At 35.1% G+C, this 14,174-nt stretch overlaps 1 long non-coding RNA gene across 1 annotated transcript in view; it reads left to right on the forward strand.

Annotated features, from left to right (window-relative positions):
• Window positions 1–12,513, forward strand: part of LOC128589173 (uncharacterized) — a 145,416-nt gene extending 132,903 nt beyond the window's left edge. Inside the window, exon 3 of the long non-coding RNA XR_008380862.1 lies at window positions 12,288–12,513. This is a non-coding gene — a long non-coding RNA (uncharacterized LOC128589173). The remainder of the gene's footprint in view (window positions 1–12,287) is intronic.
• Window positions 12,514–14,174: the final 1,661 nt, after the last annotated feature.

The following is a 14,174-nucleotide window of genomic DNA, read 5'->3' on the forward strand; positions in this document are numbered from 1 at the left end:
AAGACCATATAATTCTTTCAATTGATGCAGAAAAAGCTTTTGATAATATCCAGCATCCTTCATGATCAGAGCACTTAAGAAAATTGGTATAGAAGGGACATTTCTTAAACTAATAGAGGCCATCTACAGCAAACCCACAGCCAAAATCGTATTGAATGGAGTTAAATTGAAATCATTTCCACTTAGATCAGGAACCAGGCAAGGTTGCCCATTGTCTCCATTGCTCTTTAACATTGTAATGGAAGTTCTAACCATTGCAATTAGGGAAGAAAAGGTGATCAAGGGTATCCACATAGGGTCAGAAGAGATCAAACTTTCACTCTTTGCAGATGATATGATCGTATACCTGGAAAACACTAAACTTTTAGAAGTGATCAAGGAATACAGCAATGTCTCAGGCTACAAAATCAACACCCATAAATCTGTAGCCTTTATATATACCAACAATAACCAAGCCGAACAAACAGTCAAGGACTCTATTCCTTTCACAGTAGTGCCAAAGAAGATGAAATATTTGGGAGTATACCTAACAAAGGACGTGAAAGATCTCTACAAAGAGAACTATGAAACTCTAAGAAAAGAAATAGCTGAAGATGTTAACAGATGGAAAAACATACCATGCTCATGGCTGGGAAGAATCAACATTGTTAAAATGTCCATACTGCCCAAAGCAATATATAATTTTAATGCAATTCCTATTAAATTTCCATTGTCATACTTTAAAGATCTTGAAAAAATAATACTTCATTTTATATGGAATCAGAAAAACCTCAAATAGCCAAAACATTACTGAGCAATAAAAAACAAAGCAGGAGGAATCATGCTACCAGACCTGAGACTGTACTATAAATCCATAGTGATCAAAACAGCATGGTACTGGCACAAAAGCAGAGAAGTAGCTGTCTTGAACAGAAAGAGAACCAAGAGATGGATCCAGCTACTTACCGTTATTTGATCTTTGACAAGCCAATTAAAAACATTCAGTGGGGAAAAGATTCCCTATTTAACAAATGGTGCTGGGTAAACTGGCTGGCAAACTGTAGAAGATTGAAACTGGACCTACACCTTTCACTATTAAATAAGATAGACTCTCACTGGATAAAAGATTTAAACTTAAGACATGAAACTACAAAAATACTTGAAGAAAGTGCAGGGAAAACTCTTGAAGGAATCAGCCTGAATGAATATTTTATGAGGACTCCCCAGGCAATTGAAGCAGTATCAAAAATACACTACTGGGACCTGATCAAACTAAAAAGCTTCTGCACAGCCAAGAACACAGTAAGTAAAGCAAGCAGACAGCCCTCAGAATGGGAGAAAATATTTGCAGGTTATACCTCCGATAAAGGTCTAATAACCAGAATCCACAGAGAACTCAAACATATTAACAAGAAAAGAACATGTGACCCCAACTCAGGGTGGGCAAGGGACTTGAAGAGAAACTTCTCTAAAAAAAACCAACGCACAATCTACAAACACATGAAAAAAGCTCATCATCCTTAATCACCAGAGAAATGCAAATCAAAACTACTCTGAGATATCACCTAACCCCAGTAAGAGTAGCCCACATAACAAAATCCCAAAACTAGAAATTTTGGCATGGATGTGGAGGAAAGGGAACACTTCTACACTGCTGGTGGGAATGCCCACTAATATGTTCCTTCTGGAAGGATGTTTGGAGAATACTTAGAGACCTAAAAGTAGACCTGCCATTCGATCCTATAATTCCTTTACTATGTTTATACCCAGAAGACCAAAAGTCACAATATAACAAAGACATCTGTACCAGAATGTTTATTGCAGCCCAATTCATAATTGCTAAGTCATGGAAGAAGCCCAAGTGCCCCTCGACCCACGAATGGACTAGCAAATTGTGGTACATGTATACCATGGAATACTATGCAGCCTTAAAGAAAGATGGAGACTTTATCTCTTTCATGTTTACATGGATGGAGCTGGAACATATTCTTCTTAGCAAAGTATCCCAGCAATGGAAGAAAAAGTATCCAATGTACTCAGCCCTACTATGAAGCTAAATTATAGCTTTCACATGAAGACTATAACCCAACTATAGCCCAAGACTATGGGGAAAGGGCCAAGGAAGGGGAAGGGAGGGGGGAGGTTTTGGTGGAGGGAGGGTAATGGGTGGAGCCACATCTATGGTGCATCTTAGAATGGGTACAGGCGATTGCACTAATGTACACAGCTATGATTTAACAATTAAAAAAAAAAAAGAACTTCTCGGGTGATGTAAAGAACTCTCATCATTCTGATTTTTAATACTTAATCCATATTGCCAGTATATTTATTTTTAAATAATTTCATAATTTTCTTGATATTTTCATGTAAAAGGCATCTACTGATCTTTCATTCAATAGGCATGCATTTTTTTTTATTTGATAGCCAGGGACCCCTCTCAACTTGCATAACTGAATCCCATTGCCAAAGTTAATGATGTGGCATGGAAGGTGGTTTGGCTTCCTTAACTGGTGTATAGACAGTGAGTTTAAAAAGAGCATACTTATTTAACCATTATGCATAAATCACAAAGTAAGCTTATAAAATAGGATAGCCTTTTGAAGGAGCTTGCTAACTGAATGGAAAAAAGAATTACATGTATACATTTATATACATATGCATGCATTTTTAGTCATCTCAAGTTTGTTAAAATATTCAGATCATTTTAAGATTATTTTAGCCAAAAAAGAAAGTACAAAAATTATTTGTTTTGTCAGATGATTTCAATTTAAATTTAAGTTTAGTGCTTTGTAACTTCTTCTCTGACCCAAGACCTCTGAGGAATGCTATACTGTCCATTCCGCTGTAAGGGCGGGTCACTGAGGTGCACTTTTCATGTTGAGCAATGATATTATTTCAAATGTAATTGGGAATGAAAGATTTAAAATACCAAAAGAAGTACTAAAGAAGATCATAGGTAATTTTATTATTTAGATCTCACTTTAAAAATAAACAACTAAATCTTTACTTAAAGGTATTTAAATTTTTTATGATTCTTTGATAAAAGACAACACCATAATGAAGGCTTTTGAAGTAAAACTAATAGTACAACTGGATTAGTTATTTGCAGAAGGAAATCCAAGGTCTTTAAAATTTACATTACTCCATCAATTTAAATTGTATGAGCGTGAATGTGCCCAGCACCTTATCACCTAGAATGTTCTTTTGCTAACAAATTGTCACAGATTTAGCAGTTTAAACAAAACACAGTTCTGTAGGTCAGGAATTTGAGTAGAGATTAGGCCCTTGTCTTGGAGTCTAATTAAACTGATGGAGATGTGGCTGAGGCTAAGATGCTCCTCTGTGCCTCAAGGTCCTTTCTCGTGATCATTGGCTATTGGCAAAATGTATCTGCTTTGCCCAGTCTTTGACTTAAAGCTTATACTCTTCACTGATGCTCAAGCTTGCTTTTATTTAGCAATGGACATCTGTCAATCCGGGTTCCTTAATGCTCTATCCTCTAAGTAGAACAGATTTTAATCACTCTGATTTCCCACATACTTCCTTCAAAAACATTTCCCTCATATCTTCTCACTTGCCCTGTAGGTGAGGAGAGGATAACAAAAATGTCTAGGTATTTATGTTCTTATCTTTTTCATTTAAATTTTACTTTCTTTGATCCATCACATTGCAATTTTTCTTTCCCATGTAACACTTTTTCCCATTTTTTGTGTTTGTTTCACAATTATTTCCGTATCAAGGTTGTCATAAGTAACCTGTAACATAACAGTGCCTTAAACAACATGCAAGTTGGTTTACTTTTATACAGAAAAAAAAAAAAAAGGCCTAGAGTTTAGTTTTTCACCACTAAGATTGTGGTTCTTCAGTCTTTATGGACCCAGATTCCTTTAATCGTTTTGCTGTGTTATTCTTTTGATTCCCTGGCTTATTATATTAGACTTATGGAAATAAACAGATTGCACATGGGTTTGCCCCATGGCTCAATGGTTAGGGCGCTAGCCACATGCACTGGAGCTGGTGGGTCTGAACCTGGCCAGGGCCTGCTAAACAAACAAATAAAATAGCTGGGCATTGTGGCAGGCACCTGTAGTCCCAGCTACTAGGGAGAATGGGGCAAGAGAATCACTTGAGCCCAAAAGTTTGAGGTTTCTGTGAGCTGTGACGTCATGGCACTCTACCAAGGGCAACATAGTGAGACTCTGTCTCCAAAAAATAAATAAATAAATAGAAAGAAAGAGTAAAACAAAACAAAACTGCCTAGAAAGTTCTCAATAAATAGCTGCTGAATAAAGAACTGAATCCATGAATGAGCACAAAAATCAAAAAAATTAATCATTGTCTGAAGTATTTAACCAACTGTTAACACCAGGTGGCATTGGCACTGGCAGATACTTGATTTAAAAATATATTACATTTAACATATTAATAAATATATTTCAAATGTAAAACTGCCACACTTTGCAGACTGAAAAAGAAAATAATAGTCTTTTCATTCAATTAATAGTCATAGTTTCATGGTAATGATTATTCCCTCAATTTGCATTTTCTTTCAAGTTTCTGATGAATAGTCCACTAGCAGATAAAGGTTTCTTCATTAAAACTAGAGGGGTGAATATAAATTATACATCCTTTATTTTTAGCTATTGTCTTTCATAGTCTTAATTTATAATTATCGCCATTATTCATGATACCAATACTATATATGTGAGTAAAATAGTCAGACATAGTAGACATTGATTTTTAAACTTTTCTTTTAGTTTCTAGTTTAAGTTTTACATTACTATCTTACATTCTATAGCCTAAAAATGAATAATGTGACTGTTGAAAAGTTTATGGATTGATAGAGTCATGTTACAATATTTTTAAAAATCATCTTCAAATCAGATCCATTATATCAACTTAAACTCATGTATTCTTGTACAGTCTGTATGTGACCTTTTGGTTTTTCAGGATAATACGTGAAGCTCCTCATATTTCATCTGGAATTGCACAATACTAAAAGAATGAAAGTTTCAAGTTTGAATTTTATGCATTTCCTATTATAACATCACTTAAAAGATATCCATAGGAAAGGATTTTAAAATACTCTGTCTTTTCTAGAAATACTGAAAGTTCTTTAGAGTACCAGAAATCTAACAGTGAGACTTGTTATTGCAATTATTTCAGACAGTTCACTTAGTATGCTACTGTACCAAGGACATGTTAAGAATTTGTACTTAAAATGCCTATATTTAAGCTTATATCTCTTTCTTTCTAAAATGAAAAGCAGAAACAAAATATTCAGGGAAAAACAAAGATAAAGAAAAGACAGCAAAGGACATAGTGTTTGGCAAAATGATTTCTTCCTCTAAAGAACAAATGAATAAATAAATAAACAAACAAACAAACTAACTGAAAGCCTAAAGGATATATAATATTATCTGCTGTCTACTTTCTACATCCTTTATATGTCAGCTCTCTTAGCTCCTTAAAAGATTTGCATGATTGGAAACATTTCTTTTTTTCTGACAATAGAAGAGCTCAGTTCGTTAGAAAGCAGACATTTCTTTCCTGAAAAATTAAGATTTCTTTTACTGCTTGGTGATTACAGTTTAATGCTTAGCTTGTATATAGGTGCAATTTGAGACAAATTCTGATAGATTGACATTTGAGGAAAACATTTTTGTCGTTATGTAAACTCTGCATTATTTTGAACACATTTTTTAAAAAGAAATTATTTAAAATTTTTTAAATTATATAATACACATTAAATGACAGAAGTTTTATTTTAGAATATACCTTGGGGGCATATAACATAAAATACAAAAATTTTCCAAGTTTATAGAAAACTAAAGTAGAATATAAGAAATTAAATCTCGAGAAAATACCAGTTTTTAAATTAGAAATTCTTAGGAGAAGTCAAACACTTTAATGTGTTAAAAAGTAATTGAAATCACCATGGCTACACACTAAGAATGACATGATAAACTTGTGTTTATGTCACATAAAGACTTCATGGGGATTATTTTCTCCAATCTGTTTTGTATTCTCTAGCTGCCAAAATTTTATTTCAACAGCCAATTGGTTCTAATTGAAAGATGTCCTTAGCTTTTCATTCTAGCCCATGGGTTAATTTGGTTTGTTATGAATCTATACAGAGCTGTGCTATCACAACCCTTTATATTCAGAACTTTGATTTATGATTTGAATTAGAATCTGAAATGGGAAAGGCTTCCACACAAATTCAGAGCCTAAATGCTATAAGAACAGCTCAGTCAAGCACTAGAACTTGTACTTTCAAAATAGTCATCAAAATGCCGATTATTTCCTGCAATAAACAACAAGCCGAGACAGGAAAATTATTCATATGAGAAGCAAGTCTGATGAAAGTCAATTTATGGAATAGAATAATAAAAAGTCTGCAATAGATCTTTGTACAAAATACTCAGTAGATTAATATATTCTGTAGTTCACATAAATATGAATTTTTCAGCATTCAAAACCACTTTGACAACAAAACCAATCAAGTCTTTTGAAGGTTTTTTTATTCTCCAATTTAGGTTCAAGACTCTTCCCCATCCACCCAGCTCTTTTCATTTTCCATTGCATACTCTTTTATATGATTCTCTTTCTTAATATACCTAGAACATTCATTTCTTCTTTTTCCCTGCCATCTAGTGACAACCCATTTGCCACATTTAGGCATGCTATTTTTCATTTATTTGCTTATGTGTACCATTGTACATAATATAGAACATAAAAAGTTTCTTGATAAATAACCTTGAAAGAAGTGAATGTACTTTTAGCAGTATATTTCAGTCGCAATCCAGTTTTTTGTTGGAAGACATTCGTCTTGTCTTTAATAATTTTTATATTCCTACCAACTGCATCCATCTTTCTATGCATGTATTAATGTAGTTGTTTTTAATGAGTAGTAAAATTCAGATAATTTTAATAATAAGGAGCATTAGTTTAGCTCCAATCCTGATGAGAAAATTCACTGGAACTCTCTCTCTCTGAAGCTCCATTTTTCTCATTCCAAAATATTTCAGGGATTTTCAGGTTCTGTGTAATCATCACCCATAAGCAAGTTCTTTTAAGTACTGTTGGTTTCTGACAATTTCCTCTACTTGCTTTAGCTTGGGGTTTTATGCAGTTACTAAAAGTTACCTTCCGTGCTGCTTGTGCCTGTTGTAACCACGGTACCATGCCCTTTTGCCTTCGCAGCCACTGATAACCGCTTTTTATTGTCCATTCCAATTCATGCTAGTTCACCCAAGCCGCTAGGAGCAAAAGGCATTCACTGAAACTGCCACTACTACCAAAATGTGCTAGCTGAAATGACAAGCCTTGCTTTGGCAAATTGTCATAGACTGTAGCCACCAGTTTTAGAACCAATGTGGGCATTAATACTACTAGCTCTGTCTCTAGCTCTTATTGATTCCAAGTAAATTGTAGTGTGCTAATACTTGGCACCACTTAATCCGGTCTGATGAATCATGAGCAATCCTTAAATCTCACCTTTGTTCTACAGTCTTGTAGCAATTAGGATTCATATTTGCAAGCAATAAAAGCTGACTGGGTGATTAAGCAGAAAAGAACTTAAAAGGATACAAGAGCAATGCACAGATTTGTTGAGAGGTTTGGAGAACAAGACTCAAGACTACATTTCCAGAAACATTCCAGAGTCATACTAAAAATTTATCTTTGAGAAAAATGTCGCTACTGCTGCTGAGTAGAACTAGGTGTCAGAGGTTTTTCATTCCTTCCATTTATGCCAAGGCAACCAGAGTTTGCAGCTATTAATTCTGGCAGAGAAGGAGAGAGACAGAGAGACAGAAACCCCATCCTTCACCTCGTGTCAGTCTGATGTGGACACGTCTGATTAGCAAAGCCTCCGGGAGTGCAGTGCAAGCTGAGAGAGGGAGTCCACAGACTCTATCCAGCTGAGCTTTTACAGGTGGAAGTTGTTATCACTTCCTCACCAAACCTCATCAACTTGGACACTCTCAAACATAAAAATGGCATTCAAATGTTAAATGGCAAAAGAAATGACAAACAACACAAACAACGCATAAAACACCTTTATTTGACTTGCTTTGCTTGGAAGCATCACAGAGATAGTGTGTGAAAACAGTTATTTCCACCCAGACTTGCAAAAAGCTACCTGTTTACAGTAGAAGAGAAAATAATCTGAGTTACAAGCTCCAAAGTTTGCTCGAAATCCCTCACGTAAATCACTGTTTTAAACTCAGCACAGGCTTCTCACTCTGTTTATCTGCACTGAGTCCTTTCTCTAGAGAGTCCAGATTTCTTATGCTAATAGCATTCTGCCGTGGTCCTCACTCGGTATTGCTTCGTGTGTATAACAACGGTGAATGAGCTGAAGTTGCACTGTGCCTTGCTGCATATGATAATGTGGCCAATGGTTATTTGGGCATTTCCTATCACTGAAATATGCATTACACTGGTCATTTAATGACATATAATTTTGTATTTTTTCTATACTTACATTTCCTTGTCCCCTCTGGGAAGAAATTTAGAAGAAACAAAATGCGTGTGCACTGGGCGTGTATATGCAGAAAATTGTTAGAGGCAATTCAATATTAGCGTATTCTGAGCAGTGGCTCATATGGACGCAGTCTCAACTGTTTTGACCTCATCAGAGTGGTACTGTATATCATAGATAATAAGCATAAATAAAGATAAATGAAAAAAGTACTCACAAAGCTATTAATAACCAACTCAACTTACCAACTTTTAATATATTCTGGGAAAATTATGACTTACTGAAGTAAAACAATTTGACATTTCAGAGTGTGAATATTTTCTTTTTATTGATGATAGATTGAAAATCTGCAATTCAAGCCAAAGTATAGAGCCGTGGTTCTCAACCTTCCTAATGCCGCAACCCTTTAATACAGTTCCTGTGTGTTGCGACCCACAGGTTGAGAACAGCTGGTGTAGAGCATAGTCTTTAGATTTACTTTTACTCAGAACCTTCACTTCAGCCAATCTGGTCAATTAACAGTTCTTTATCTTGCTTACTTGGTTGTAAATATTCCTTCATCCCTCACTCTTATGCCACGAAGAACAGCAGTTTGAACACATTATAACTACACATTAAAGAGAGTCATGATATCATTTTCTCTTTTCTGAAATTCCTTGCTTATCCCAGATGTTAATCAAGGTGCTTCCTTTCTCAAAATGAGACCTATGTTACACAGCTGCTAGGCATCTCCTCCTCACACAGGATAGGGATGGAAGGAGCGAGAACAATTACACAGCAGGAGTAAAAATAGTTGAAAGACTAAAACCAAAAGTAGTCTCTCATATGTGAGAGGACACTGGTTGAAGAACAAAGTGTAAGCTCAAAGTGGTATGGCAGAAAACACAGGACCTGGGAGCTGCTTCCAGGATAGCTCTAGAGTGCAGGTCAGCACGAGTTCTCTCGTCTCTCTCTTCTGTGTTCCTTGTTGGAAGGTTGGGCATTTCATGGGAGTGGGAACCCATGGGAAGAAGCTTTAGCTCCTGCTAACTCTCTGAAGCCAAGAGGGCTGCAGAGCTGAAGAGCAGAAGAGTCCAAACACCCACAGCGAGGGTTCCTGGCAGAGGGACAGGCTGGACACTCAGTGGAAATCCTTCCTCAGTTATAACTCCTAACATGAATAAACATGAACAAAGGATTTTCCATCAAACTTGGGAAATCAAAGATTTGAGGGGGAAGTTTGAGAATTTGATCCATCCTGGTAGTGTGTGATCAACTCCATTTTTTGTCCTCTCTTCTCACAAGAATTTCAGAATCAAGCAATTTCTGGCCAAGAAACAAACAAACAAACAAAAAATCTTTCTGTTCCCCAGTGGTTTCAGATGAAACTGGGAATAAAATCAGGTATAGCTCTAAAGAACTGCACATGAGAATGGCACACATATTTATGCTGATCAAGGTCATTGTCATTTTACCATATCAAGTTGAAAATGTCTCTAATATCTGAACAGTCACACATTTCATCAGAAAAATGATTTTTCTCTTGGTTTATATACTGTGCACTAATGAGCTGGTTCATTAATAAAGATGTGAGAACTTTCGTTTGGGAAAAAGACAGAATTTTATGCTAAAATTTTTAGACTGTTGACAGTCTAAGTAACATCCTTTCATCTTCCTTTTTATTTATTTTTTGTTTGTTTATTTTTTGAGACAGAGTCTCACTCTTGCCCTGGGTAGAGTGCTGTAGCATTATAGCTCACAGCAACCTCAAACTCTGAGAGTAGCTAAATCCTCCCTTCATGGAGTCTATATGTAGAGATAAATCTCAAACATTGTGACTACCTGAGGGAAAACATGGCCACCTATCCTTACATAACTGGTCCTGTGAAATTATGTATTTCTTCCTAATTTAATGAAGCAGAGTTGGGACTTTGTATTATTTGAACCTACTACACCTTAACTGATTGAAGCATTCAGTCAATAACATAACCAATTCGAAAACTTGTGTTGCTTCCTTATGCTCAAGAAAAATATTCCCCTCTGTTACATGTGGCAATAGAGGGTCAGCCAAACCCAGAGAACATGGCACCTCACATTGATTTACTTAAGTGTAATAGAATTAGGAGTAGAAAGAAGCACATTTCTCCAAAAGTAAAATACCACTTCTGGGAGTGTAAGTAGATTTACCTACCCATCCTTTAGGAAGCATATGACAGGGCCACTGCACTGTGAGGTGTGCCTTATGGAACCTGCCGTCCTATGAATTCCAGCCACTATACACCTTCTCCAAGGAACACCCAAAGAATAGTCATTGTGTGTTTGCATTTGTGTATGTGTATAGGTGTGTTCATGTAGATACTTGGGTTTTCTGAGACACTGACACGTCTGAATTTTGTGGTCGTCTCTAATTTTTTGCAGGGTCTAAAACAAGAGAACAAATAGAGGTCCAAATACCACAAATCTAAATAGATAAATGCCATAAAGTAGTTAATAAAATGCTGCTATATTGTTAATATATTTATTATTTTTCCTTGAAAAATATGATTCCATAAAGACCTATAAAATAATATTCCAACTTGAAATTCTCACATTGCTTGGGGCTCCACAACAGACCATTGAGAGTAACCACACTTCTGTCTCCACCCGTGACCCTGTCCTACTCCTGTTACAAGCATGTCAGTGCATGAGAGCTAATTCCAGTGTGAGCGGGAATGCTGAGTTTCCAGATATCTGGAGCATGTTGTAGAAGAGGGATAATGCAATTTTTTTTTATTTCATGCATATAAATATGTTTTGTGGAAGGTCAAAGTGGGGCCTTCGAAATTGCAGATTTCCTCTTCCTGATTATAAATGCTGTGTTATTGAACATGAAATCCTATCTGCTAAGGATAATGTAGGTGTGACTTAAGGGAAGTAAGATTACAATTTGTTTTACACTCTGAAAAAGGTCAAGAGAACAGAATAGCTATGAAGCTAGAATAAAAAAGAAAGCCAGAAGGTAATGTAAGATGAGACTATGTCACACTGAAATAAGATAATTAACTATTAAATTAAAGGTAGTAACAGAAGCATCTCATTGCATACTGGTATGGGAGAAAACAATTTGTTCAGCAGAGGACACTTGGGAAGTTATCCTAGAATTTTGGAGAAATAAGAAAACATGCAAAAAGTGGATGAAAACATAAGAGACATATGGAACTAAGAAAAGCTTGAGAATATTAAATATTTAGGAAATATGTACATTTATCCAAATAATCGATAGTTTACCTATTGAACAACACTGGGTAAGTAAAGGGTACTAAAATCACAATTTCTTTAGCAAGGTTTTAACTAAGTATAAATTTATGTACTTTATAAATCTTCAGACATGATACAAGCCATGATGTTAGAAATTTCACAGAACATATCTTCAAAAAGAGTAATATGATGAAGTAATAAATATTTTTGTAGGATATAGAGTGTTTAGAGGGGTGTTTTAAAGTGCTATCTCCACTGTGCCATAGTGCCATTTTCTTGAGATGACCTAGGCATTGAACGTAGAATTTTTTAAAATATAATAGTTATCTAGGAATAAAAACAGTACCTAGCACATAAAATTAGTTTTAGAGAGACTATTCTCCCTTATAAATACCCTTCTTTTTTACTTAAGAGATAACATATCCTGTGCCATTTTAGTATGTATATGAAATTCCTTCAATATTTTCTAGACCAAATATAGTTCAGTAGGCAAATTTGTAACAGAAAATTTTGTCATGTCAAAACAAATATATATATATATATATAATTGCATTTCTTTTCTGTGCTATTTTGCAGGCTCTAAAATATTGTTTGTACTTTACAGGCATTTATTTTTGAGAGTTATAAGTCCTACAGACACATCAACAAACCAACAAGCAAAATTCATCAGTTGGGACACAAAGAATAAATAGTTTGTACAGCCGTCAGAATCAGAAAATAGCACCAAAGGAGGACGGATAATTTCTAAAGGCAGACAAACGGATGTCTAATTGGAGAACTTCACATGAAAGTCAGAGAGAGACGAAACATGTATTTAGATATAATAATTATAGAGCTTGCTTATATTGATGAACATTAGATCAACTCAATATTACAAATGATAAAATAAAATTTTACTTTAATATAAAATAAATCCTAAAACATTATTCTATAATACCAATGACCTGCTTTGAATCTAGGAATTTTCACATTTCATTCTATCTTTCCAACAAATTAGGAAAACAAAACATTCATGTGATCACTCTCTTTTGAATTCTGAAGCTGTTTCAGTATTTTCGAAATGGAATTTTCCATAACACAGAAGCAAGTTTCCATGTTAGTGACTTGAAAATCTTTCTATACTAGAAAAAAAAATAAATATGTAATCTGAAAGAATCTTTTCTGAAAAGAAATTAAATATAATACTAGAGATGTTGCTGTGGTATTTGTATACACAAACAGAATATATTTTTTGAATACTATTCCTAGTCAGGAGAACTCTTCATGATAAACAAGTAAGAGAAAAATCAAATATTAAAATTTAAATTTAAATTAAAATTTAAAATTTCTTTCTAAAATACAGTATGTAAATACAATTCTCTTACCTAATTGAAGAAAAAAATGTTTATTTTATTGCCACATGCCCCCAAATAGCTTTCTAAATATATGCCCCCTTAATCCCCCTTTCATTATGAATTATATGTATGAATCATACTGTCACTTTATAATCATTTTCCTTTTGTAAGATACTAGTTTGTTTATCATCACTCTGCCACAGCTGCAATTCCTGGAAGCTTCATAGAGCTATTAGGATAGTATTCCAAGGATCTTGAGTTATATAATTGAGATGAGTGACTCTAACAGGATATGAGATTGACAGTATTTGGAATATATGACCTAATGCAGTCAGTGTTGAGTTATAATAGCCAATTTCAGTAAGATATACATATTTTTACTTTTTACTATTATCAACATGTTTAAAAAGACATAACAGTAAATTCTTATTACAGATTTGCGTGTAATTGTGTACACACTCATTACGCTTGAAAAAGCATCAAGCAAAATAGCAAAGCAATATGTCTTTCTTGTGTCCTCAATTCTAGAATCTTGCAAAGAATTTGATGTATTTGGGGGTTTTCTCTGCAACATCTCTTCAGTTTGCATAATAAAATGCAAATAGCATCCCTTGTGTCATGTCAATAACTATGAGTGTTAATTAACTTTAGTCAGCTGAATTATGGAAAATGAGAAATGGCAACCTGGTCTAATAGTTAAGCCATTACAGAATTCTAATGCAGGATTTCCAGCTGCTGCCTTGGAATATGACGATACGGAAGGAGCATCAGCCCCGCCCTTACAAGAAAAATGTTTTCTTTAAACTCATTGGACTGTGGACATTTTAGAGCAATCAACTCACCAAAAAGGTAAGGAGAGAGTAGCCGCAAGCAGAGAGGGAATGTAAAAAGTCGTTTCCTGTGGGCAGATGCAAATAAACTGCCATTAAGAACAGTTCCAGCAATAACTGATAAATTGTCCAGGACGAATTGTGAGAGAGTGAGGCATTCTGCAACTTCAGGAAGTGTCACAAACCACGGGAGTCTGTATCATTCTGCAGTTTCTTTCTCTACGCTACAGAAAAGGTAGGGCCGTAAGCAGCGAGCATAGCGATGCCGGTGTAGGGGAGAGAAACCGAAGCCCATCAGACAACTGCTGGAGTAACAAACTCTGCCTG

Source organism: Nycticebus coucang, chromosome 1, assembly GCF_027406575.1.
Source record: "Nycticebus coucang isolate mNycCou1 chromosome 1, mNycCou1.pri, whole genome shotgun sequence".
Taxonomy (NCBI): Eukaryota; Metazoa; Chordata; class Mammalia; order Primates; family Lorisidae; genus Nycticebus; species Nycticebus coucang.